Source organism: Parambassis ranga, chromosome 5 (assembly GCF_900634625.1).
Source record: "Parambassis ranga chromosome 5, fParRan2.1, whole genome shotgun sequence".
NCBI classification, from domain to species: Eukaryota; Metazoa; Chordata; class Actinopteri; family Ambassidae; genus Parambassis; species Parambassis ranga.
In genome coordinates, this window is record NC_041026.1 from 27,018,241 (window position 1) to 27,040,847 (window position 22,607).

Below are 22,607 nucleotides of genomic sequence, written 5' to 3' on the forward strand. Positions count from 1 at the left end.
TGGGATAGACTTGGAACCTTAATTAGACAAACTGCTGCATGAAAACTCACTGCTCTAAATGTGTGTTTTTAATGACCATCAAAAAATAATTTTCTACACAATCATTATTTCTACAACACTATCTCAATAAAACATCTAATGAGGTAGTTGTGGTTTTGTACTGCACAACTCGCATACTAAAAAGAAGATGCAGGTCAAAGCAAGCACTTCATCAAACCTGTTTGTTATAAACACTGGCATTAAGAAACTGTCCTGTTTGCACATCTGTCCTGAAGATCTGTTCCCAATTAACATGAACTGTGCTGAACAAAACATAAAACAGACATTATATGAGAAACACCCTATTCATGTGCATAGGCACTGTAAATTAACACGCTTTAAAGTTCTAAAAACATACAGAATTTGTGGTTCAACTTTTATTTCACTTAAAATATGTAAAGTGTTTTTTCTTTGCTGCCCCGTGAATAATATTGTAAAACAATTAAGTAGAATTTTAAAATAAAAAAGTAGAATATTTCTGTCTTTTAATGCTGTAAGATGGCTTAATATTAGTGTACATATTTAGTGTGACAACTGAAAGATTCTGAAGTATTGATCATGTAATGAAAATATAACATGAACCACTTTATGTGCACTTTTCTAAAGAGGTAAACCTGAAGGGCCGATTAATGGAAAAAGAAAGAATCACAAACACACAAATTAGTCCTGACTGTTTTGGAGATCTTTGATCTTTTAGAAATGATTATTTAAAATGAGTGTGTGTGGATTTCAGAGGGAAAATCATCTGTTTATCTAAAGTGTGACTCATGGCTGCACGCTATGGATGGTACGGAAAGCGAGGTACAGCACTCTCATAGAAAGGCTCAGTTATGTTCTATCATTGCACAATATAACATTCACTTAAGAGTAAGATAATATTATGCATTATTTAAAAAAGAAATTGGATCAGAGAGTCTGAAAGCAGTGTGGAAATGTGTTTAAAATAAGCCATGGACAAACAGAAACATAGAGGTAGTTATTTTGGAAGTTTTCACAAAAATTTACATTTTACTGTAAGACATTCGCATTTGGAGTTTGAAAAAAGAAACTTTAGTGCCGTCCCACTTTTTTTTTTCCTTTCTCATTTAACGGTTCTTTACTGGTCATTATCTGTATACTTCCCTCACAAGTCCCTTTCCTTTCATTACGTGTTGAATGCTACAAGCCTCCAGCAGTCAGAGGAAAAAAACACCGTATGAAAGCCATCCATCCCCCCTTTGGAAATCAAGAGGAGCTCCTATTCATTTGCTTAATTACCTAATTAACAGAAAGCTAATTACTTTGTTGTGTGCATGGGTATGTGTGGAGAGGCTGTTACGTAACTGATAGTGATCCTCAATTAATTTGTAACTACACACCATCAAGTCAGGGGCCTTAATCCACACAACACATCACCGTGACACCAACAAAACAGGATAATACATTCAGACACATGGCTGTCGGACTCCGCTGAGCTCATAGATCCGGTATTGACATACAGATCAAGCCAGTAAAGAATGAGAAAGAGCTCAGATTATGTGTTAGATTACCTTCATAAGACTGCACATACATTTGGGGGTTTCCTCATTAATTAAAGCAGACAATTGTGTTTACAACAGTATAGAAAAAGCTGCAATAATCCTATGAAAGGATGGAGAATATACAGCTCACACTGAAGATTCAAATCCTTTAGGAAAACTATGGTGATGATGCAATTACACAAAAAAAAGCAACAATAAGCAGAAGAAAGTTTTTCTTTTATAATTCTGAATGTATTTTTAGTTTCAATTTTTAATTTCAATTTCAGTTAAAGTTTTTTAATATTCTTATTATTTGCAGTTGTGGCCAAATGTGATGACGATGTGTGTAAAGGTGCAACCCAGTATTTGTATGCAGCTTTGGACCTATCAGTCTAATGGCTTGGAGAGCCAAGGGGTCATTGAATGCAACACTGTGGATGTAGGTCAAACAGTGACGGATGTGTCTGTGTGTTTTCATATTGCTTGCTACAACTCATACACTATACAGTACAGAAGAAATAATGGCAGCTACACATAGAATGCAAATTACACCTAAACACAAACTTTGGAACTCTGTCCTAAACATACATTCTATGTATTTAAGTCCTGTTTTCCTTTAAGTAAATCAGATTATCAGTTGATTTTCTGGTGTTTTCTTTAATTGTCAATAAGGTCTGTATGTGTGTATGTATGTATGTAAGAGTTAAGCAACAGGAAATAGTTGGAGATGTATTTTCCTGTTTGTCACTGTTACTATGAAGTAACATTATTAGTTTTTTTTTGTCACTGTTGCTGTGTCGGCAGCAGAGAATCTTGTAGCAATGATCAATCAGATATTTAGAAACACAACTGGATGAGTGGATATGAGGCTGCTGTGTGCACATTTTGATGTTCATAAGATGTGATGTGTTGCCACACAGTAACCATGTCCAGTAGTGTACAGTGTATATAAACCTTTAATACAGGTTAAGTTAAAAAATACTAATAATAACTGTTGGGACATATTTGTTTATATTATAGTCATATTTTTGATACTAGGATTTAACATTTATTATCTTAATTTACTCAAGCTGTGATACATATGCTTGTACACACCATTTAAAGGTTACAGATGCTATTAGGCAAAGGTAGGTTAGAATTTGCTGGATTGTATATAGAGGATTAATAGTAGTATAAAGCAAAAACACCCTAAACACACAAGTAAAAAATAGATTTTGTGTAGTAATATTAGAGTATGCTTTCTTGTGAGCAGGAATGGTCAGAAGGTGGCGCTCTCTACTAAGAAACAGCCTTTGACTGGTGAGTTCATCAGCAGCAGTCCTCACAGATGCAGCCATGATAAATGTAATGTCGTTTGTGATTCTCAGACCATGATCAAGGACAAAAAAAAAAGTCTTAAATTATTTTTCTCTTGAGGTTAAATTAATGTTGCTTTACACAGAGTGTTAACTGAACTGTTAAGAATTGAGCCATTCTCCTCTTCTTCTGGGACAAGTGACTGATATTTTATTGCTATAATGTTTTTTTCACCTCTTGTGACAGAATGAGAAAAACTTTAGAACTACAGCTTTTCTGCCAAGCAGGGACATTCTTGATGACTTGATTGAAGTGTAGGTGCAGCCATGTTTCATTTAAAAAGTGTAATGAATAGTCAGGCCACAAGTTAAAAAAAGTGTAACTGCACTAAACTGTAAGAACCTGCACTCTGGTTATCTATGCTGTCATTTAAAAAAATACAATAAAAAATAAAAGCCCTCAGCTCACAGCTGAGATTAAAACATCTTTGATGATTATGTCAAAGCATTTTTCTGGAAGTGAGCTTTTTGAAGAGATGTGATGAACCCTAGATTAAAAAAAAAGACAGGAGAGAATTTTATGAAATAATACAAGTTCATTCTGCCTCAGCTGTAATTAGTCAGCTTAGACATTTTAGCTTTTCTGACAGCCCCCTCTCTCCTGTCACACTTTCTGCTAAAACTAATGCATATCATTACATTTCCCCATAGAAAGGACCTGCTAAGTGCTACTAAGTGCTACTGAATTGTACTTGTAACTGATGTTTCTATGAAGGATCTGCAATGCAATGAACGTTGTTTACCAGAGCAGGTGGATATGACGTCACGGACTTTGAACACCAAAACAACAACATCCAAATCCGTGATTCTTCCTTTTTCTCTCTCTCTCTCTTTTCTCGGCGCGTTAAAAATCTAATAACAACATTAAGAAAGGGAGCTCATGCCTTTTCCCTACGAGGCACACTGGCAGGCAAGCGAGTGTGAAACTCCACGTTTTGCTTGATTTCGACGCCCTCGGTAAGATGATCTCTTTCTCCTTGTACTTAAGTTAGTTAGTTAGTCCCTCCACCACCTCCTCCTCCTCCTCTTCCTCCTCTTCCTCCTACTCCTCCTCCACCACCACCGCCGCCACCACCTCGCCACAAACACCGAGGCGGGCGGGGTAATATTGTTAGTGTTTACGGTGTGATTTGTTGTCGCACGCGTTCTCGGTACACAAGCTCGCGTGCACGGGGTTCGTTATCTCATACTAGCAAATCGGTACCCTCCGCGTGCGCCTGTTAGCTGCTGTAAAGCGTTGTTTTCCATCCCGGTAAGTTTCACTATTATCATAATGTTAACATTCGCTTTGTTGTTTCGTATCTAGATACCTGCTGCTGCTGCTGCTGCTTCACTCGAACACAGACCCGGAGTTTGTCTCCGCGTTTGCCTCAATGCGTACAAATAGAAAAATAAACAAATAAACAAACACCTGCGTTATAATGTAAACAGCGCTGTTTAGCGCCGACGTAAATAACGGTTGTTATGTTTTTACGAGCTTTGTATCCTCTACTTTTTTGTTGGAAAGTTTGGTTCCTAACTTAGTTGAAGCTACTCATGAGACCCTGGGGGGAAATGCAATGGTTGAAAAGTATTTTCCACAATTAGTTATATAGTGCAGCTTAGCGATAGCAGCTAACAGCTCGTAATTTCGGTGTTACCTGTTGTGAGCACGCCGTAAAAGTTTGTAAGTTTATGTGGTGTAAGGGAAGTTTGAGTGCCGTGATTTCTTTGGAGTGAGACCAGGGAAGGAGCTTTTCCCCACGTGTTAGCTGTCCTCCAAACTCCGAAAGACCGGGGGGAAGGCATTAGAAGAGTCCGAAACTAAACTTATCATAACCGTGATGCCGCTAAAGCTAACAGGCGGCTTACTTTTATTAGGCTGTCCATCATCAGCGACATTGGAGCCTGTTGTTGTTTTGGTGTTGGCTGATCAGCGATAATCCAGCACACAAACACACGTAAAGCGGATATTCAGTCCACAGTTAACGTTTCATTAACACAAAGGATTTCGCTAAATTCATTTTTAATTAACAGCTCTGATAACTTTAAATGTTATTAACTCGACATTTAAAGTGTTAAACATAAAGTCTTTTTAGCTGTTTTGTTAGATGGTTTGATATCATGTGTTTTACAGTTGGACATTTCCATAAATGTAAACTGGCTGTAACTTCACATCACTTTATTTCCATTTGATAAAAATACAGTTTAATTTTTCTTAAATTAACAGAAGCCAGTTGTCATTACAGCTGCTTTTAATAATGATTTAATATTATTCTACTGCAGAATCCAGAGGAATGCTGTACAGCACTGTAGCAATCAAACCCCAGTTCCTGTTCATAATATTCAGATGCAGTAAATCATTTTTTTCCTGTTTTATCTAACATTTTATAACAAGTGTTTACAAGCAAATTTACACAAACAAAGGCACTGTGCAGCCTTTAAATCTTTCAAATATATATATAGTCATGTTGAACCAGCTGTATAATGTGCTCAGTGCAAGCTATTAATAATTAAAATGGTATTCTCACCAAAAATATTTTAAATTGTATAAATTAAAAACACAGTACATGCACGTGTATTTACATTGCATAGGCTACATATATGAAGTGACTATTGTCCTAATGTTTTATACAGTAAGTCTGCATCTGGCAACAGCAGTAAAACCATCTGAAAATTTAGAAAAGGGAAACTGCAGCTTTAACAACTAGTGCTGGCAGTGCTCCCTCCTTCTTGGTCTTTGGATTAGTCATTGTCTGAGGGGGAAAAAAAACACTTTTTTGTAGGAGAAGTAAAGTAAACAGCCTCCAACAAGCGAACCTTGACAACCCAGATTAAGGAAAACATTGGAGATCAAACAGTGCTGCTGCTGGGCTGTTGTCATGAGCTGCCTGAGAGAGAGCTGCAGACTATTTGAACAGGCACTGGGGTTTGTGTGCTCACTTATGCAGAAATGGACCTTAGCAAATGCTGACCCAGGTTTTAAAACACAGGATGAACTTTCCTTGCAACTTTTCCTGGCCTGCTGTTTGACGCAGCTTTCGCGTACAGACGTTCAGCAACAAGCTACCAACATCCCCCGTGTCTGCTTCTAGAAACAAGAATGACTGTACTTTCTCTGCCCCATACTACATGTGAATAAATTGAGTTGGCAGGGGAGGAATAAAAAAAACCTGAAATTTGAGGAATAACAGCTGTATGCATTGTAATGACGCAAGATGCTTAACGCACCAATCTGTGATTTTGTATTATTTGGAAAGCCCTTGTTTCTAGTTTGGCCTCTTCAGGCTTGGGCTAAGGCTCTTCTTTGTAGAGAGCTGAGGTTCAACTGGTAAGAAAGTAATCAGTCACTCATGCATTCAGTGTGAGGACTCCCATCGGTGAGTGGAGCGGTCCTCTCTTTCATCTGACGGCTCAGTATTTGTGAGCACACATTGAAATACCCTGTGCTGGGTACAGAAGGGCTGTAAACTGACTGTGCACCCTTGCTTGCAGCTGAATGATAAGGAGAGTTATTTTAGGTCCAGTGTGGGAATATGGTTCTGCTTTTGCTATATTGTTTCTTTTTCGGATTTATTTGCCAGCTTTACCCTTCGTTTGATTTCAGATACAAGACGCCCTCAAACCAGTTGCTTTTCGCACAAAGAAAGACAAGTGACAGATGAATAAAGGGAATTTTCTGGTAAATGAAATTGTCATGTGATTTTTGCATGTTTGATTCATGCAGCACAAAGGGGAAGAGCACCGGCAATATGAATACGAGTGCAGCACGCTCATTAGTGCTGTATTACATGAATGGAAGTGATAACAAAGGGAAGCAGAACAATATTTCCAGGGTAAAGGTTAGTGTGTCCCGGCCCCTGTGGTGCGCCCAGGCAGACGGTTCTCCATGCCAGGGAAGGCGATTGGTCAGAGAGTGGACAGCTTCAGGTGTGCAGCTCCTCAGTCTCTATGGAGACTGCAAAATGCTCAGGATGGCCATTAACTCGTGCAGCTATTAATTACTGTCTTCTACTGTCGTCTGTCCTTAATAAAGGGAGAGATGCTGACAAAAAATGTCATCCGCTTGCATGGGAAGAGAGGGAGCATGCAATTACAATCAATTAACTTGACTTACAAAATGAATTTACTACTGGTGTTGTGTTTCGTGAACAAAAGTGCAGCAGTGGAACACAGCTTGTATCTAAGTTGTGTTTATTAAGTTGGCAAATTTAGTCAGTTGTTGGTGAGAAAACAGCATTGTTATTTTATTTAATAACTGGACTGGTATACATAGCCTACAGATGTTTTGCTACATGGCCTGCATAAAGTGTTGTTGCAGCCTGTCTTACAACTTGCATACAATAAACCACATGGCAGTGGTACTAGCAATAATAAATATTTGTTTAGTCCCCTTTATATGATAGCTTTTAAAATACAAGCCATACAAGCTACACATTTTGAAAAATATTCATCTGATGCTCCACACAGGAAAATACTGATGTGAGTGTGTTGCTGATGGACTCAAACAAGATGATGACAGAAAAATGATCGACTTGACAGTGTGCTTTGACACCTTGTTCTGCATTCAGTTTTTAACTCTTTCATGATTATCAAATCAGTCTAATTGTATAAGTCAGCCACTTCAGTTAATGGGTAGAAAATCTGATTTTATTAAATAAGCTCTTCAATTCTTTAAACAGTTATAGTACCACTCCCTGTTGTCTCCTTATGTGAGCCTTAATCATGTAATATTTAAAATCAGAGTTTCTTTAGTAACACAACACGTGTCTGTTTATGGAAAGGATGCAGGTAGGCTACAAAGATTTTCGTCCAGACATGAGGGGCTCAGACATATGCTACAAGCTGTGCTCAGCTGCCAGGCGAAACCCCAGCACCTGTTTATATCAGCTGTCCAGTCTGTGTGTTTATGATGTGGCTTGGATGAGCTGGTGGATGTTGTTCCTTTCATTTTTTTAATGCATTTATTAACATTTTGGCTGAATGTACGTACAAGATACTCACACACTATTTTTTGTTTTGTCGTTACAGGGCAACATGGAAAGGAAGTGAAGAAGAATTTTAAAGCCTCTAATGAAAGTTGGTTACGTCAGAACTGGAAGTGTAAGTTCTCTTCGTTTGTACTTTTATAGCGTGTTAAAAACACTACCTGCAAGCAACAGCTCAGCATGTGAAACTTCATTTTTCCAAAAGATTTGTTGTCAAGACTAAAGCTTTACATAGTCAGAAATGATGTAGAGCCTGATGTCTATAGTTTTGGTCATGCACACCTCTTATCATCTGTTCCCTTGTGACGGCAGTCTTTTCTACTGTGGTGGCTTTTTGTACTATCTTACAGGTTCTTCTGATCATGCCAAAAAGCCACATTTGTGTTTAGATCTTAAAACCTTTCCACGACTGAATGTCAAAATAAAAGCTCTGGTTATAGATTAAATCATAACTATTTTATATAAGAGTGGGGATGAGAGTAGCAAAACTGACATTTACTAATATGAAAATGTCACAGACTATTACTTCAACCCTGGTAAGTGAAGAAGTACCCTGGTAAGTAGTGTAATGTAAAATAAGGTTGCAGGAGACATTTTTTTTAGGGGCACATCTTTGACTTCTCGGCTGTGCTTTCAGTTGGCAGTCCCAGCCTAATAAGAAACGTAACATGGCAGGACCTGCTCTTCCATCATCATTGCTGGGTGGAAAGTTGGTGTGCTTTGATCATGTCTTTTGGGCGCATCACTCCGGCTTAGCCTGCTGCTCGCTATGTGATAAGCCATCAGAGTACTCAGATCTGAGCCGGCAGCTCCGTGGGCTTGAGGAGAGACAGGAGAGAGTAATGGAGATGAGGAGAGAGCAGCAATGCAAATTTTGTTGACAGACTGTTACTGCAGCTGTTCTCTGTGCCTTTGAATTCAACAATGTTACTGTCCCCCTTCGCTAATCTGCAAAGAAAAGGCCATGTTAGATTTTAAAGTTTTTTTATTGCTGGAATGTGCTGATCCCCTGTTGTATATTTGGTTGTGTTATCAATTAAAACACCTTTTAATTAGAGGTACACATTAATTGCCTCAAAAACACATGTGATTTAATTATTTTACAAACTGTAAAATGTTGAGATGACTTATGGTGAACAGATACAAGTTCACTTTGATGTTGAATGCTCCCCTGTCTCTCTGCTTTCCTCATGTCTGTACATAAAACACCATTTTGAACCTCCATTATGAAAGGGTGCTCCTAATTGACGGGTTGTTGCTTGTTTATTTGATATATATTTACCAGCTGGGAGGTAATTGGGAAGCAGTAATTACCCATGATGCACTGTGGCGCTTAAGCAAAGGTGCTACCATGCTGATGAGCCTGGAGCACAGATGAAAGTATGCAGGTTACAATTATCATCTTTGCAGGCTGTTTAAACACTTGACAGTGGAGAGCAAGGATGGCTAATTGGGCTTGTGTCCCTTATACCATCTCATTGTTTACTGTGATGATGTACAGTGTGAGATCAAACATGATACTTTTATCTTTTTTTGTAAAATCGTTAACAGCATACCTGGCTAGTAAGAATAGCAACAATAAAAGACCTGTAGATGTAAGGGCCTTATGGATTCTTAGTCCTTCCTGATGATGTAGTCTCTTCACTGATAATGGCCTTGTTAACTGAGATTCATTACTTCTTCAGAGTCCCCAGGACATTGAGAGAGAGAGAGTGTTCTGAAAGTACTGCGTTTGCCATGGTGAAGTCATACTGATGTGGTTTTGTGTGCTATTCAAGGAAGGTGGTGACGGTATCTTCCCTGACTCCTGATGATTCAGTTGACCTGAGACTAGGGTTGGCGCGGGTGGTATTTGACTTTGTTTGCTACTCAATTCCACTTTCACACCAACTCTCGCTTTCTCTCTTTCTTTTTCACAGACACTCTCCAGTTGACTCCCTCTAACGCACAGAGATGCACACCTTGTTTGTGCGCAGGCTGCTGTTGTTTCATAGTCTGCTCTCCCAGTAGATCTTCAGACATTGTTGTTGTTTGCCTGCATTGGTTGGAGTGTGTGACTTGCATTTGCCTGGGCTCCTTTGAGGGAGTTTGTTTTTGTTCTCAGCGTTGTAAACAGGGTGGGGCTCCATTCCCAAACCACTCAGTTGGAGATGGTTATTTTCGCAGGAGTTATTTTGTTTATCATTTTGGTCAATAGATTAGCCTGGGATGGAATTATGTGTTGAAGCAGATAGTGTGGCTAACCATTTGCTGCATGTGCAGACTAGATAAACACTTTGCCACGGTTGCTTCATTTGGTTTTCTTACTTTGATCATTTTTAGTATGCTTCAGTTGGTAAACAAATATGTTTATGTCATAGTTTGGAAGATATAAAAGATAAAATAATACCCTTTTTTTATTTTTTCTTACTGTAGATGATATCTGCTACTTTTATGTCTCCAGTGAGACACTGTGGTCACAAAAAATACTATTTTGTACTAAGACCAAATATTAACTTTTTTTTTTTTAGAAGGTGTTAGTTTGTCAGAACAAATTTCAACATTTCGTTTAGTGAAATGTAAAGAACAAAAAACAAACAAACAAAAAAAAAGGATCATAATAAACTCAAGTCCTGATCTTGTTTCCTAAACAACATTTTTTAGTTTATCATAAATAACTGGGTGCCCACATGCAGGGCATGCAGTGTCTGTAGCTATGGTCCTTCTCTCTTTTGCATATATACACTGTTAAAAGCACTACAACCTTTAAATTTAATCAAAGGATGTTTGGAATTATTGAGACTCCAGTACCTTATGGTTCACGTTTATCACATAAGTGTAAAGTTGAAATCCACGTAAGGATCCTTGTCAGGTATGATACATCTGTGGCTTTCACAGAGTGGCTCAGAGGCTGCGGATGTGTGTAAAGTCCCTTGTAGATCGGAGGCGACAGCCGCAGTGGTTGCCGATGATCCTATAAAGGTCTCACCCGAATCATACAGAAACAAGTGCAGCAGTTTGCTTTCTGATTTGCAGCAAGGGACAAGATAAAATAGCCATGAGCAGAAATTTGGAAAATCTGTTCCCTGTAATGTACATAACATTGTGCTGTGCCACAGTAAAGTTACTTTAAAAATGTATGAGAGGTCATTTGGAGATGGACAGAGGGGATGACACACAGGTTGGAATCAGACCTTCCTGCTTAACAATAGAAGCATTCTAGATGCCTTTTAATATGCATTGTCATTTTATATTTTAAATGCAATCTTAGGAAGTGCTTCAGTAGCCTTTGGTGTCATAATCTACTACCTGCAGTGTTCCTTTGTTTTCTAAGAGCAATGTGGTTTTACCTCTGTACAGCATACACACATACAAAGGTACCAGGGTGACATAAGAGCAAGCCGTAACAACAGGCACATAGCGTGTAAAACGTGACCTGTCAAAAACAAAAGCATCTGTTTACAGCGGAGAGGAAAGGACAACAGTCAAAAGTACATCCATGTAAAACATGAAAAAGATCTGGTGCAGTTTAGCACTTTTGTCTTTCTTTCTTAAACCAGCATTTTGCAGTTGATCAGAATTGGTACTGCTGACTTATCTTCATGACTCTGATGCGGCTAAGTTTTTTATGAATTATTACGAGGGATGAAAATATTGTTCAATGTTGCTTAGAGGACGTTTTTGTACTACCCGGCTAAGTCTAAAAAAAAAAAACGTGACGTGAAGTCATAGGGAGAACAAGAGTATGAGTGGGTGACAGACAAAACTAAACTAGAACTGAAACTTTATTTTTGTTCCAGGTAGTAGCATGAGAAAAAGCCTACTTGTGTTCTTCAGCAATGATAAAAATAGAATGAAGTTTCAGATTTGAGCAGTGAAGATGGCCAGTCATACCAGCGTCTTGTAGGATTGCAGTGGCAGACATGCTGTGCACGCGTCGGGTAGAAATTCAAATTTCGTTTTTAGATATCACAACTTGTACATGATACATTTGTTTAGTAGCATTTTTCCTCAAGTATAAAGTTTGTGAAACATATGCATAATATTGCAACACTAACAAGCAGCAACATGCACATCATGTTCCAGGGTTGCTTTTTTTCTCCCAGCTCACAACTTATATGTACTGTTTACTGCATTCTGTTAGAAATTCACTACACCTGTTGTAAATACTGTAGATATACTGTGTTTTAAGCAATCAGCTGTTCTGGGTTATTGGCCATTTTTCTAAAAGCCTTTTCATGTTGTGTGTATGGAGTGCATGATGTACAAGCTTTTAATGTGTTGACCAATCAATTCCTCACACTGAAAACAACTCATAGTGAGGAATGAGTAAATCAATCTTTTCATATCCTACTACAGAGAGGAGCTGGGGCAGGCTTTTGAGTGCATTTCTGTGTACTTTATACGCAATTGTATGCAGTGATTGAAGGGCTAATTCAAAGAATTTTAATCACTCCGACCAAGCCTCTTGCAGTGTCATCTTTTTTGCAAATGCCCCATAAAATGAATAGATGAGCAGTCTCTTTTTAGAGCATAATAGCTACATTAGAATATGAGATGGATTGTAGATGAAAATTCTGTATCCTTCATGCGCTCTTTCTCTTTCACTCAGTCACTCTGATCTGTTATCAATTGTGGTCCTGTGTAAAATACCTTCCAGGGCACAGTGAAGTGTTCAGTTGAACCTCACATAGACAGAGGAATGGAAAAAAGGCAGAGGTGAGAACAATTTGAGCAGTAAATTGCGGAGTGACTGGTGCAGGATGGACTGTTTCAGTATGAGCTCAGCTAATGTATGATTTCATGCTGTGGAACCAATAATAGATTGGTTTTGTTTGTGTTTAAGTTTCTCCACCTTCATTGATTGAACGCCACACCCTCCTGCCAAATTCACAGTGACAGCTCTTTTTTTTCCACCAAGTGAGATCAAGCCATTGGAGGTTGTATGTTGTTCTCATCAGGGTCAACCGCATAGTGCCAGTCAGTATGTAAACAATGGTAGAGACGGTTTCTTGTTGCTTAACTGCTGGGCTGATGATTCATCTGAAGGTTGTTTCAGTGTTTCAGGGTGCACTGTACTCACAGTGGTTATAGTAATTCGCTCAGTAATCTTTAGTTTTATGCCGTGACCTATAGAATACAATTAATTAGTAATTGTATTCATTGGGTGTATAATGGTTAATTTTTTTGAGCTACCAGCTCATTGCACCTTGTTGTTGGTGTGTTTTCCCTTCTTTGTCTCTCCAAATAGCATAAGATTTGGTCAATGGCATCTGGAGCTGCTTGTCATTGGTTAAATTCACCTGGCCATGAGGTTATGGGAGGCAAAGGAATTTCCTTGCTTTCATGTTCTGAGAATGAAAGTTTAATTTTTTTCTACTCTCTCCACTTGTGCTAATGTAAATGATTTGCATGGAGTTTGTCCCCGCTGATTAAGGCTGTTTGGACTGTTCTTACTTGGAACCATGCCAATTGAATTTTCTGCCTTCTAACACGCTTGGAGAATGGGGAATATGGTTCTCATTGGGCCTGAGGCTTGATCTCCCTTTTGCCTCCCCCAGTCCTTTCACATCACTCTGACAATTAGTGAGCTCGACCATCCCCAAATGACACACGTAATTAAAGAGTTGGCATTATAATTACAATGTGTTTATTGTCTGTTTATGGGTTCTGTGCAATGCATAACGCACTGGGAGATTTCTTTGGTGTAAATGGATTTAGGGCTGTTAATATACTTGGTAAATGTGATTTCACGTGTTTAACATCTCGATACCTCCTTTATCAGCCTTTTGACAGTTGCTCTGTCTGTCGCTCATACAACACAATTTTGGCTGACAGGGGAAACTGGCAGCAGAAAAAAACAAATTATTTAGTCATGGGCTTTTAACAGGCACAACGGTAAATGCATGTTAAGTAAATGATGCAATTTATTCCCTTCTCTTCAATGCCAGGCCGCCTGCCACGGGACTTCTGCCAGCTTTAAATAAGTGGTACCCAGATGGTATTCACATGATGCCCACTTGGTTACAAAATGGTCCTGGGGAATAAAGCTGACTACCACAACAACCTATGGGTTAGCCTGTTGCTTTTGCACTCTGCATGTGCAAATAGGTTAATGTTGTCACTGTGCTACATTCTTTGGGAAGGTTGTATCTCAGGGGTCCCAAATGAATTGGAAAAGAGCTCTGTTAATGAGGAGGGAGGGAGAGAAAGATAGGGGAGAAACATAATCATTTTTTGCAGCTGACATTGTGCACTGTTAAAGACCAGTGGAATGACATCAGTTTGTTAACAGAGGGATGTTTTATCCATATATTAAAAGTGTCAAATCCTCTACTCTAGCCTCTGAAGGAGAGGAGAGGAGAAGAGTCCTCTTCTCTCTTCTCCTTCGTCCTCAGCAGCTGTGCTGGTCTCTGGGCTTGCTTGTCTTCTGGAGAAGTGGTGAACTGTGTCATCTTCAGCCACTAACAACCCACAGCTGCAGCACAAGCCACTGCTGCAGATCGAGGGACAATGTGGAACTGATTTTCACAGAAATAAATAAACAAAGCTCCTGAAAAAAGAAACAATACCACAAACAACACACAGCTTATGCAAATGTGGGGAAAATGTGTTCACGAATCGATAAGCGCTATTTGTGTACGAAGAGACTATAGGACAAGAGTGACCATTTTACACAGAGATGCACATAAGCTAAGTATACTGTTTTATCTGCAGTAGCTACCCAAAAACATCTGTTTAGTTTGTTTTCTCCTTCAAACCCACACATTATGATGAAACACATCAACTATTTATTGTTGAGTTGTGACATGAAACAACTCAGACCTAAGGAGTGTGTTTGTTGCTGTGTGTACTCATAAGACACCAGATGTTTGAGGCAAAGTTTTAGTCATTGTGGTGGGAGAGGGGTCAAACTGTCAGTAGGTTAAAGGTTGAGCAGCATAAAAACTGCAGCACCCACACAGTTAATTAGAGATGAGATATTTATCGAGGAGAGGTAAATTTATGTCACTACGTTAAGCTCTTTTACTTTGGGTCTTGTTATGTTGCTGTTGAAAATATGAGCGTTATTTGTTATCTTTTATTGGTGAGAAGTCTGTTTGTCCAATGAATGAAAAATCCAATCTTAACAGCTCATCCCACTGTTTAGCCTTTTCTCCCAGTCACCTTGTAATTGTTTCTCCGTCATAAGCAGCTATTAGTATTGCTAGAAAATGGTAATGCTTTGAGAGACTCATCTCTTCCAGAGAATGGCTCTCTATCACACTCTCACATTCTTTTAAAAGGGAAAAGGAAGATGAATTTTGCCCATAAAGGCTGTATCACAAGGGCTTTTTATCCTAAATGGCTCTGGGGATTGTTATCTGTGGGAAGTGTGTCCTGCCTCCGTCGTGTTCAATCAAGTGTCCACTTAGCTGTGACTGGGAGTAATTGTTCCCAAGTGGGCCACACACTGACCTGTTAATGTCTGAGTTGACCCTGTAACCTTGTCAGCACGTCTTAGGGAGAAGTTTAAATCATGTGGATCTCCTCTGCGTCTTTATGCTACCGGGTCAAGTGGGCGTCGGTCCTGAAAGACCACTCTCTTGTAATTGTCCCCAGCAGCATGGGTCAGCCAGGGGTGTTCCCAAAGACTGGCTCTTATTAGATGAGGTACAGGGAGTGGTGTGACTTAATGGGTCAAGCCATTGATCCGATACAGCACCAATGTCCCCAATTGCAGTTGCAGTCTTTGCTCAGCCTGATCACTGGCCGGACTCTGAGTGTATGTTAGATCCATCATCCATCATCATTATGATCTGCAGCCTGCGTATTGTTTACATATAGCTTGTTGTACACTTCTCTCACATTTACTTTATGTTATAGATTTGAAGCATCCTGCATGCATCTTTGCATTACTGTTTATATATTGATGGGCCCATATCTCTTTAGATCTGATGTCTGACTAACATGTAGCCCGCATCACTTTGACTGTACTTTTGAATGATTGTAATTCAATATGCATGCATGAGATCGTCCTGACTAATACACAGCCATTCTTTGGCAACAAATATGTTTACATGTTTTGTTTTATGCCGTGACCTATAATATTTTGTCTACTTGTCAGCTATCAGGTGCTAATTTTCAACCTTGTACTCTTTAAGAATGCTGGACAGCTTCAAATACCTGCCTAGTTTGCTTGGAAACTCACAAATGAGTGGCAATTAACACGCATGCTGCGAAGTAGTTGGATGTGGAGTTTCTTCAGAAACTGACATAGTTTGTAATTTGAGTGAAAAGGGGGGATTACAACCACATGTTTCCAGAGCAGGAGTGAATTGAGTGTTGAGCAGCTGGCAAGCAAAAGGCCACAAAGTGAGAAGGCTTTACTGTTGAGGGTAGAGTTTTAAGTCTATGTTGGTGTTTTAAAATGTACTTTACTTTAAATGGTTTGTTTACTTTTTATGGACAGAAAACAGTATAAAACTGAACTATGTTCTAAAGTTCTTGTTAATTTGCTTTTAAGACACAAAGTCAAAGCTAACTCTCAATGCATCCCCATGTTATTTTAACACCCCTTTCTTGAGACCACACAAAAATACAAAATGTCTTTTAAATCTTCTCCTATAGTAGTTTGTAAACTTGAGTGTTGTGTGCAGCACAGTACACTCTGTTGTTGATCTTGAAGTAAAGGGGACCTTTCAAAGCAAGCCCTTCTTTTTAGGGGCATTGGGACACAATAGTGCAGCCATAAATCCATTGGAGGGTGGAGGGTGGGGGGGGGGGGGGGTTCTGTTGGGATCAACATATTTTTGGGAGTAATGACAGGCATGCAACCGAGTAATCAGAAGGGTCTTATCTGGGGCCGATGGCAGGCCCAGGAATGTGGACGGGCTGTGGAAACAACGGCTGCACTAATGGGGTTAGTTGAATTCCACACTGGTGAATTATGAGGAGTTGGGACGTCGGGGCTGTGGTTTGTTGTGTCTGGTTGGAGAGCTACACTGCTACACACAGAAAAAGAGTTATAGATCTGGTTTTTGACACGCTTTCTCATAGAGTGGGCCAATTAAGCGGGTGCTGAATTGCTTTACTGTGCTGTTAGAAACACAGCCGCATTAAACAGCAAAGTCGTACACACATATATCACAGGCCAACAAGCCACACATGCAGCCATGACTCCTGTGACAGGGACAGAACCAGAAGCCATCCATTCAGCTGCCTCATTTGCATGATCTGAATTGTATATAGACGTCATTAGCATCTTTCCACTTGTTTATCCGGTTACAGATGAATGCATTTGAGCTCAGCACCAGGTTTTTGAATAAACATCACATCCAGCTTGTTTCAGACATTTTATAATAGTACAGTCTTGTACAATTTGTTACTATTACTAAAGCAGAGATCGTTGAAGGGCCTGCTGGTCACAACGAATGCTTTCCCAAGTCTAATCAGACTCAACATTTTTTAGCTTTGTCTGTTGTGTTACTAGTGAGGTTTTCAATGGACAGCAATTGCTTTAATTTTTTCTTATAAAATGTTTTTTTCTTTTTATGGAACTGGAAGTTACATAAAATCCTTTAGCCACAGAAATGTACTAAATGTGTGCAAAATGTGAAATAATACTGGAAATATTTATGCGGTTATTGCAAATGTTAATAAAGGGGAACATTGTGACATGTTTACCCTAAGGTGAGAAATGAACCACCGAAACTAGTCACACTTTTGCTGATATGTTAATTGTGTGTGCGTATGTCTTATCTCCTTGTTCAGATATAAAAGAAAGATAACTTTACATGCATATAGGCCAGGATATGCCAACAGGAATGAGTGTGTCATAAATGATCAAATACTGATGTCAATCACGTTTACTTTTGCCAGTTTTTATGTCATATCTGTACATGTGGGCTTAGTGTACTTGTGTAGGGGCTTTCCCCCACCTTTTCACTTCCTGTTTGTAATCGTTGTATCTTTCCCCTTCCTTCCTTCTCTCTCTCTCTCTCTGTGTTTGTGTCCTCTGCGAACGTACATGTTTCTGCCCTCCAGACTGAGAGCTGAATTGTCATTGGAGGAATGGAGTGCCAATCTGTCGTGCAGCTGTGATCACGGTATGTAGCAATCCTCCCACCAATCCCACCTTGTTGCATGTGGTAATATGAGGGCTGTTTGTCAGTGAATTGTCTCCAAAACACTGTAAGATTTCACGATTCGGCCTCTTTGTATTGAGCCATAATTATCATAAAGCAGATCCAAACAGATTTATTGTGAGCTTTTCATCAGTTTTATTGTTAAGCTTTCTAGCCCACTTAAGTGAATGATAAAGACACAAATAGTCCTAAAGAGAGCTGAATGTTTTGGAGGAAAATATGTAATTGAGATTTTACTGACCAGTATTGCAATTATTTTAAGTAAATTAAACCCCAGGACCACATTTGTGTAGACTAGTTCCGGGCCTCTCATTTGCTGTCCATGTCCAGTTTTTGCCAGTAATTGAAAAAGGTCTGGGTTGCTCTTGTAAATGGCTGTCTTCCCATTTGGAGAATCAACACAGCCAATCATGGATACTTCATCAGATCTTTAGATTAATCTGCTTAAAAACAATAATATGATATTACATTTAACTAGAAGATTCAGGGATTCACCTCTCAAAAGGAACTTATCAGATTTTAAGCAAGAGAACAATGTTTTTGCCTGCATGCATCCAGAGATCTGTTTTTGCCAGCTGCACGACTGCTGTTTGATTGATAAATTATACTTTCACATATTTTCATATGTCTATGACTTCAAAATGCAATATTACATTAAGACTAATAACATAATGTAAACTAAATCCAGTGTGGAGGAATTGGTGAGGGAAGATGCTGCCTGAGCGAAGTGTTCAGTCTAAACTTTGTGCCTCTGCTTATGCTGTTTATAGCAATAAGATTAACAGGCTTATGCCTAGTATTGTATACACATTGACCAGTGTTAGAAATTTCCTGTGGCAAAAGCTCACATACATTAATAAGCTACGGGTAAAATATCAGCCATTAAGGGCATTTCTGATTAAAACATCCCCTTCCTCACAACCATTTAAAAGTTTCTTGAAACCAAGCACAATTTCTGCAAATGATTGATCAGTTAGCCGATTAACTAATTATTAATCCACCAGAATATATGGTGTAAAGAAAAAATAATTTAAAATCCCAGGTTTATTTTGCTTATACATTGGAAATATAGTCTTCTATATTATAAATATACAATATAGAAAGTCAGTTAAATACCATTTTTTCACTTGGACTATTTATTGTCGGATATGTTGGTGAATTAGAAAACATTTGTTCATATATTTAAGGATCTTTGACCTCAAATGTTCAATGTATGTTAAGCTGAGATTTTTTTATGTTGAATAGTATGGAAGCATAAGCGCATCATATTATATATCCCATATCTATGAAATATTTGGCTTTTGTTAATACAACATCTTGCTGCCTGAATGTTCACCATCAGCTGCTTTGTGTTCGTGACTTGCCTTTGTTTTTTTTAAATATCTTTTGCGTACAGTAGCTTCTCCGTCCCTCTGCTCACCTCTGTCTGCCCTGAGAGCTCTGATTGGCTGAACACTTTCTGCACTATAGTCTGGCTGCTTGCCAGCCATGCTGCCAGTGGCTGCCATGCCCCCTGATCAGAAGAGAATGTGACATTTGTGCAGAGGTAATGGAATCTGCGTGCAATTAAATCTCTGACTGTGAAGAGGAGTCTATCTCCTCCCTGCTTCCCCCATCTCCTGCCATTCCCAGCAGCAGGGGGGGTCAGGCACGATGATGAAACCGTCCCAGCAGGCCCTTTGCTGCACTCTGTTTCCCAATCTCCATGTCAGGTTGTATTTTTTAACTTTGCCGCACTAGCCCTGCCTCTATCTGGCAATTAATTATAGAAAATGTCCATTAGGAATCTCTCCAAATATTGTATAAGAATTAATATTCAGTTATACAAATTACGTAGCTTGACGGCAACATTACCAATGCTTTAATGATTTCTGCTGCAGGTGACAGATGTTATTTGGTGGTGTTGGGAGGGTAAGCATGTTTTGACATTTCCTTTTTGTAGGGGTGGCAGAAAGCGAGAGAGAGAGAGAGAAAAAGAGAGAGAGGAAGAAAGAGAGGCAGAGGGCAGATTCATGCATGGATGAGAAGAGGGTCATATCTCTATGCTCCTCTTTCTCTGCTGCCCTGCCACTACACTTAACGCCTCATTTGTGGGCTTTGTGGCCAATGGCTTGAGTCTGTGATCTGTTGCCATAAAAGGCAGCTTTTTCCTCTCTGCTGATGGGGCACTTGCTTGTGGGTTAATACTAGGCCCCCTTTACAGGCAGACTCATATCTAATGGATATGTGTATCCCCATCAGGATCTCTCATAAACATAAAACTCCCTGCTGCCATTGTACTTTGTGGAGCTAGCTGAGAAGGACAGAGCCACACCATGCAAGCATTTCCCTTCAACTTGTGTAGGAGTTGTGTTCCTTGTCCACACTGGGTGGACGGAGATGCAGGATATCCAGGTCAAGGTTTGACTAAACCCTCCTTTGTCGTTTACACCCTTTCTAAACGCCATAGTCTCAAGTCCTCATTTCTCTTCAGATTAGACAGTGAAAAAAAATATTCAATATGAATATTGTTCCACTTAATTTAAACAATACAAGATTGCAGTTAACTGCTGTTAAATGCCAGAACTCAGCTTTAATGTGTTTTTCTGTCGCATTCAACTTTTATTTTCTTTCACATTCAGCATCTCTGGTAATGTATTTTGTCATGATGAATTATTAATGTCAGCGCTGGTTGAAGGGAGTGTTGTCTCGAAAAATATGAGGGTCACTCGTTTTTTCTTTGTTCTGCAACCAAGGGTTAATTTGAACCAATAATCAAATGAACCTCCCCATTTCCTTGCTGCACTATGGGTCATAATGAAAAAACACTGGGTCTTAACTTTAGTCACTAACATCCTGCTAAACAAATACAGCAGTATTCCTCTTGGCTCCCTCAGTTTTCCTCTGTGTTGGAGCTTTTTGTAGAGAGAAAGGCTTACTCCATTAGTGTCATTCAAATGGTGAATTAGATCGGTCTGACAGATAGATGCGGAAAATTGTTTTAATTGTATAATTATCTCTGGTTAGCCACTTGTGCGGAAAAGTGCTGTGATGTGGGTGAAGGCCAGGGAAGAGCACATTCTGGCCTTTATGTGCTTATTTTGTCTTAACACAGGAAATGGACAACAATTGGGGGTCCTGAGGATAAAACATAAACACACCCAAACTCGTAGACACTCACACTCCCCTTGGGCATGTTGAGACGTGCTCAGTTAGATGCTGCTCTTTAAAGTAATGCATCTGGCCAGTGAGCTTTCTCCTCAGGCAAAGAGGAAGGCGCCTGCAACTGTTGGATGGCACAAGTTAAAACAAATGAAACAGCCTTGCAGAATACAGCTCACTTCACAATACTGGCATTCGAAAAGGAGTGAGGCTTAATATGTTTGTAACTTAATCAACACATGAGTTCTGATCACATGTAAAATATTACACAAAGGACAGATGGTACTAAAAATTTTGGCTTTCCTCTGCATCTGTTTTTCTCCTGTAAAATATTTTTATAAAAGAGTTTGCATAAAGTAGCAATCTTATCTAGTTTAGTCCTGTTTTGTTTTAATTGAGAAATTTTGTTGGCTTTCCATTACTGTTTTCACCTGGTTCGTAGCTTTTATTTATTTTGGATGGGAGTAGTCCAAAGCTTTATGAGTATGTTGCATCTTTCCAGCATACATTATGTCACTGTTAAAGCAGTATTTCAGGGTCAGAGTTGTCTTAATTCTTAGTGACTAAAATGTAGCAATGCATTTTATTACATATGCTGTCCTGTAAAAATATATTTAGCCATTTAATTTTAATACACAAGAACCTATAAGGTATGTTCTATAGATGTGGTTTACTGTCCTCTCCTGACAGATCAGTTACTGAATGATTTTTCAAGCCTAGTGGGCAAGGCTAAGTCCAGGCCAAACACTGATGCGCTGCAGTCAGCAGCTGCATGCAATTTTCAGCTCAGCTCATTCAAGTGTAATAAAGCAATACAAGAAGTGCTGGAGGATTGTGGGCCTGGATGCCCTCACTTTTGAAGGAAAAGTTGAAATAGGACCTTTTATAGGAGCTGTATAAACATGGTTTATTTAGTTTCCTTCAATGAGTCCTGTTTTATCATATGATATTCCAGTTTTAATACTTAATCAAATAATGACTGTTTACACACTTCAGCATTCTGACGAGAGTCTTGTTGCACAAAGCAATTTATGGACTGAGAGCTTGTCATATCTCAGTTGTTACCTTCGTCATGCTCTGTTGTTCAGTTGCACCTCCTGTTATAATGCACAGGGGATTAGCAGGTAACAAGGCAGCAGTGCTCCTCTGAGGATGTTGCGCGTGGCTTTGAATGTCTTGCACAATACAATATAAATGAGGCGGAGGGAAGGGGGGGGTAACCACCAAATGGTGATTTCCCGGCTACGCAGGGAGCCTCCTCCTGGATAATGTGGTAATGAAAGGTGACAGGAAGGACTCAGGGTCTGGAACGAAGCCGGGGCAGCTGGTCAGAGCAGGAGAATAGGAAGTAGTGTGCACCCGGGCTAAAGTGCAGCTAGAAGCAAATTAAAGCTCATATCTGCCATCTCCCTCGCCTCCCTGCACTTTCCTGTTTGGACTTGAAGGTGATTGGGAGCCAAGGCGGTGACAGTTGACGGAAGCTACGCGGAGGAGAGAGTA

At 39.4% G+C, this 22,607-nt stretch overlaps 1 protein-coding gene across 9 annotated transcripts in view; it reads left to right on the forward strand.

The window, feature by feature from the left end:
• Window positions 1–3,681: 3,681 nt before the first annotated feature.
• foxp1b (forkhead box P1b) overlaps window positions 3,682–22,607 on the forward strand; it is a 136,346-nt gene continuing 117,420 nt past the window's right edge. For 3 of the 9 annotated variants that reach the window (XM_028407307.1, XM_028407312.1, XM_028407314.1), the window contains exons 1-3: window positions 3,966–4,145; window positions 7,904–7,975; window positions 17,866–17,927. The gene's annotated coding sequence lies outside the window, so the exon portion shown is untranslated. Of the gene's footprint in view, window positions 3,851–3,964; window positions 4,146–6,536; window positions 6,555–7,903; window positions 7,976–17,865; window positions 17,928–22,607 lie in introns of those variants that run through there. The other 6 variants (XM_028407313.1, XM_028407311.1, XM_028407305.1 and 3 more) reach the window with 5 other exon arrangements.